This window comes from Rhodamnia argentea, chromosome 6 (genome assembly GCF_020921035.1).
Source record: "Rhodamnia argentea isolate NSW1041297 chromosome 6, ASM2092103v1, whole genome shotgun sequence".
Classification (NCBI taxonomy): domain Eukaryota; kingdom Viridiplantae; phylum Streptophyta; class Magnoliopsida; order Myrtales; family Myrtaceae; genus Rhodamnia; species Rhodamnia argentea.
The window spans coordinates 5369455-5375454 of NC_063155.1; positions in this window are offsets into that span (position 1 = coordinate 5369455).

Here is a 6000-nt window from a genome sequence, read left to right on the forward strand (position 1 = left end):
GGGGAAAGCACACTTTTTTTTTCTCTCGTTTTCTTTCCTGAAGAAACACATCGAGGAAACGGAATCGCATGATTTGACCCTACATTTCACAAAACAATAAAACAAAATAAAGGATAAATCCTTTTCAATGAAACATCAAGTTTCTATCGAAATGAAACAAAAAATTGTTATTCCGGTCTACCCCTGAAATGGAGAGACATTCAACAATACTAGCTACACTAATACTTCTCTTGTTGGCATTACCCATTTGAATTAGAGTTAGCCCGTTAAACCCTTCCAATCCCAAATGAATTCATAGTTCCTTACCACGAAACCCGTTCGATGCACAATTATTTTTTTAGCCCAATTACTTTTCCCAAAACTAAAAGAGGGGGAAAAAAATTTCAAAATGCAATGTCAGGTTTCTACAGTAAACAGAAGGAAATTTATTGTGGGGTCACTTTGGTCCCATTGAAGGCCATCGACAGCATAGTGGGACTTGAACATTTGAGAATTTCTCAAAAACTTCTACAAAATTGAGTGTGTGTGTGTGTGTGTGTTGTCTTGAGAAGAAGAAGAAGAAGAAATTAGAATAGAAATGGACCATATTCTGCCAAACGGTCACGGATCTCCAAGAGGGGCTTTATATCTAAAAGGAGTATGTGTTTGGATCTCGATTTGGTGAAACAGGGAGGCCACTCCTTCTCTTGCATCAATTATTTTGGCGTGGGCGGCCACCATGCCACTTTGGAGGCTGGTGCGATGGAGGGTGACCGGACCATGAGGAGAAAGGTTCCAAGGAAGTACAGAACCAGCAAGGAGGGATTGACATTGCTTAAGAGGTAAAGTGGATGGGACTTCACTTTTTAATGCTTAGGTTCTTTCAGGAAAGCGACACGGCCGGATATGCGAGATCTCGTAATGTTATAATAGGTAAGATCCGCTCTCAAATGGTTATCATATTATGTGGTCACTTTGAATATTCTCTTTCTGTTGAAGGGAGGGGTTTAGTTCTCGTGAAATGAGTTGATAATTACATATGATATTAGAGCAAGCATGATATCAATTCTATTTCTTTGTTTCTATTACAAACCTGGAATAGAAATCCGTTTGTTAATACAATTTTATTTTTCCGTTTCTGGAACAATTTTTTGTTCCGGAAATAGATTTGAAAGAGCGATGAGAAGTTCAAAATTGTAGCTTCTCTGTTCTAGATACAGAAATGAGAAATAGCCTACTAAAGCCCTTTGTTTTTTCTCAAGTCCTTGTTACACTCTCTCTATTGCCCTTCCTTTGTCTTTCGCCGCCTACCACCGATCTTTGCTAGCAGTCCTAGTCCACTGTTGGCCGTCGCCAACCCGCCGCCAGCCTCGATTGAAGCAAGCAACCACCAACGATCACCATCTTCGCCACCACCGTTGGCCTCCGCGCCCACCGTCGCCAACCACCATCAACATTTGCCCTCCCCGGCCGGCTACCGCTGCCCATAACCCCCGGCGACCAACCATTGCCCACCGCCACCCACTCTCGTGATCACCACCTGTCGCTGCAGACCACCACCATCTACCCTTGCCGCATCGCCGGCCGCCGCCACCCAACGCCAACCTTGCCGCTAACCACCGCCACGGACCACCATTCACTGCCACTCACCGCTAACCTCTGCCGCTCACCGCCACCCTCTGCAACCACCATCGACCATCGCCGACCTCCACCATCCACGATTGCCGGTTGCTGTAACCACCACTATCGCCAGAGTAAAAAATAAATAATAATTTTTTAAAATATTAACTAATAATAAAAAAAATTTTAAAGAAATTTAAAATACAAATAAAAAATGAAGTTGAAATTTTCAACCGTTATCAAACAAACTTCTGTTCCAGCAATAGAAATTTTATGTCATTATCAAAAACGTTTTTTTGCTCAAAAACTCTCCCAAAAACTAGAAGTGGAAAAGTCTGTTTCTAGCCATAAATTAATTTTAAAAATAGAATGGTTATCATGTGTGCCTTTAGAGTTAAACTTCCTTCAATAGATTTATTATGGAGGGCTAATATTGTTGGGAATGCAAGAGCTCGGGACCTTCACAAGTGAAGATCCAACCAACATGGTCACCGAGCACTCATTTTGGGGCCTTGGTTCAAATGAATTGGATCGGGTGATTACACAAACACTTCAACACAATTGAGAAACTTTGGTCAAGGATTAGGTGTGAGCACAAGTCCCAAGTAGACTTTGGAACCCTACCTGATCAGTTCTAATGGAACCGGCTACCACCGGTCCTATTCCTGATTAAGGGGGTGCGGAACCAAATCAAATTGGAGAATCAGGCCGAATCAGGGAACCAAACCGAGACAACCATAATTCTCTCCTTTTACTCATGCATTGCACCTTGTTGCCGCCTCTGATTCCTTACTTATCCAGTTAGGGAATTTCACGTCGGTTTTATCATGCCTAGACGACACAGATGTAAAAATCTATGGCTAAATAAGAAAGCTGCGATGGCATAAAACAAGGGAAGTTGGTTGAATATAGAAGAATTTGCCAAAAGAATGTTTATATGCGAGAGACATGAAGTCGACGGGTGGGGCTCATATTTTTCTGAATTGTTTAGTAGATAGAACATTGATCTCTAGTGAACCTCTGAGTAGGATTCGAACCCAGATGAAGTTATGACCATTTTATTAATGATGTAATATTGAAGCATTGAGAAAATGTTGGCCTCTCGTCATCATCAGCTTTTAACTTTGTAGGCAAATATTCTAAAGCGTAATGAAACCAAAAAAGAAAAAAGGAAATTGGTTGTTTCCCGGATAAGCTCCAGAACTTGACCTAACTGACAAATTCGGTTCCAAAGTCGGTGTCATCTACAGGATATGTTCTGGGTTCAACAAACTAGAAATCGATTCTAATAGGATAGGTTCTAAATTTTAGGTCACCAATTTACTCATCCTGAAACTTCTTACCTCTAGTCAAGGACACGTAATATGAACAATGGATATTATTGTCCTCCCTCTTCGTTGGCAGTGGATGGATTGAAGAAGAATATTTTTTTTCATGTACTTATTTGTCGATGAGTGATACATTTGTTTTCACAAACATGTTGAATCATTAAAATGGTAATATACCTGATTACATTCCAACGAAAAGGGTGTCATGATCCCATCAGATTAATCAGATTGATCCTAGAACCTCCATGCCCATCGTTTTTTCCATTACAATTTAACTTAAAGCAACGAATTAATATTTTTTTTAATCTTCCGCCAAAATATAGAATATTACTCAAATCTTAGGAAACCATAGTAAAAATCATACGTAAATTTGGGTGTCGATTCTTAGGCCATCTGTAACATTCCATTAATTTCCACTCCCTTTTCTTGCCGCAAATAATTCGACAGCGAAGAGACTGAGCAATGAAAACGTCCTTTTAAGGCACAGATCATTATTTGCTGGAGAAAAGTGTGTCCTCCACAGGGTGGGAAAATGAGGAAATATGCCGAGACCACCTTCTCCAGCACTCTCAGGTCAGACACAGCGATACAGAAAAAGTCAAATACCGTAGGAATGCTGTCGTATCTTTCAACAGTCGCAGGATATTATTGTCAAAAAAATAATCAGAAGAGAGAGTAGAATTGCAGGTGATTGATCAGGGTCTGAGAGAGAGAGAGAGAGAGAGAGAGAGAGAGAGAAAGAGAGAGAGAGAGATGGGTGTCGTTTCTTGCTACTTTTGAGGCTTCTTCCCAAGCACAAGACACGAGAATAGGAAAGATGGAATCCCCCACATGTTTGTTCACATGCTCTGCTTCCATTGTTACAGGGTACATGTACCTATTCCCTTCCTCATCGCCATCGACAATGTCCCCCTTCTATCTTCATATCCTAAGGTTGAGAGAGGGAGAGAGAGAAAGAGAGGAGGAGAGGAAATTCATTGACAATTTTGATAAGAAAAAGGGAATATGTTATGTGCAGATACCGGAAATGTGGTCTTCGACTCGAGTCAATGAATTATGCACAAGGATGTCGATGAATCGATTGGGGGCTATTTTCTTTTTCCTTATTCGGTTGCCGTGCCTGTTGACATGGAACTCGAGGTAATGTAAGGGATTGTTAGGTGGGCGCAAGTAACATGATTACTAAGTGGTGCTTACGTGACATCTTGCATTAACTCATTAAGATATTGTCTGTTTTGATCCATTTCATTTCGGGCTGCACAATTTTTTTCTTTTTAGAGTACAGGTGAGTACCTTCCCAAGATGGGAGTGCTTCTACCTAAGCACGCTTAAAGCATTGTCATTACATCAAATGGTACATTTGTGAGTTAATTCCATATGTGTGTGTGTGTTTCAAAATTGATCTCCCCTATGTATGTGTTGTATATATTTCAGAATTTATTTCTTCCTATTTAGTACACAGTTCAATTCATTCCTATCTCCTCCCTATCTTTAGAAGCTTACTAAGAGCTGCTCCTTGTCCAAGCTTTATAACCCAATGACCACTCCCTATCTTCGTCTGACTGGGTCGTTATAGCTTATGTTTTACATGGGCTCTCTCAAAGTCTTCCGACAAAAATTTGATTTCTCGTCATTAAATAATGTTAGAGCCCCCACTAACCTGTTAAAAGGCCAGTTAGAGCTGAGTAAGTCACAAGAATCCACCATGCTTTCACGAACCAAAGATTTAACATAACCTAAAAATACTTTAAAATGACCTATAAGTCTCTTTGATAACATGACAATATTTGTTCTATTTTTTATTTTCTTGGGAATAAATATCAAGAAATCTAGTCCCAAGTTTAGGAAACTCTAAATACCTAAACAATCTAAAACAGTTCCAACCAAGAAATATATAGAAATAACTTTTGGCCAAAAAATTTAAGTGTCAACATTAGTCCAATCAAATTTCTTAGAATTTCCTCGTGTTGAGAAAATTATTTCTTTCATATTATGTTTGAACAAGAAATTATACATATAGTCCATTAAAAGAAAAATCTGGCCCCAATAATATCAAAACATTCTTACATATAATGAAAAGCTTATTGAAAATGATTCTGAACGTACTAAGAAATTTTTATCCAGTATGTGGTCCAAAGTCAGGTCACTTTCAATTTGACATTTTGTCCCCAACTCTCTTTTCCAATCTTTGTAATTAGGAAATCAAAACGTTTTCATTAACTTGAGAGAATAAAAATATTAATGAAGATGATGAACGACTAGCTTGGCTTAACTTTGGTAACTTTTTTAAGACGAAACATTTAAATTTGAACAAAAAAGGTGTATATGATTTTAGTACTTGGAAATTATTTTAGATGGATTCCCAGACACGTCAAAGCGTATTTTAGATACTCCTATAACCATCCATCGAAAGTACCATCACCAACCATGGAGATAAATAATAAGTACTAATCAAGTTTTTTAGGGGGCGCATGACAACATTTTTAGAGCAGAATTTCTTCTCCAGATATTTTTCTAGAGCAAAAATCCATTTGGTAACGCAACTTCCGAAGCAAAAACACTTTTGATTATGCAACTTCATTTTTCTACTTCTAGATCATTTTCTTACTCCAAAAATAGTTTTGGAGCTACTCGAAAAAGTAAAAAAAGAAAAAAGAAAATTACTTCTTTCGGAACCGGAAGTTGATTTCTAGAGCAAAAATGTTGCCATGCGGGTTTACGTTCTTATTCCTCATGTCCTAAGCCAATCATCTTATTCTCACGGTTATATCTTTGAAATTCTTCATATATTTTTTTTTCTAATTGTGCATATATCTCCGGGAGATTCTCCATATCTGCTTTAACTATGCATATATCTTCATGAATTGTACATCTCCCTGGATTAATCATAACCAATTGCAATCAATATCGTAATATTTTATTTTCTTAGATGGTAAACTTGCAAGAACACAGAAACTATACAGTTTTCGTTCGCATACACTTATCTATGAATTCCGCACTAAGTAAAACTACATTCGCGAATCAAATCGCGATAATTGACACATAAATCTGTCCAAAAAAGAAAATGCTCCAT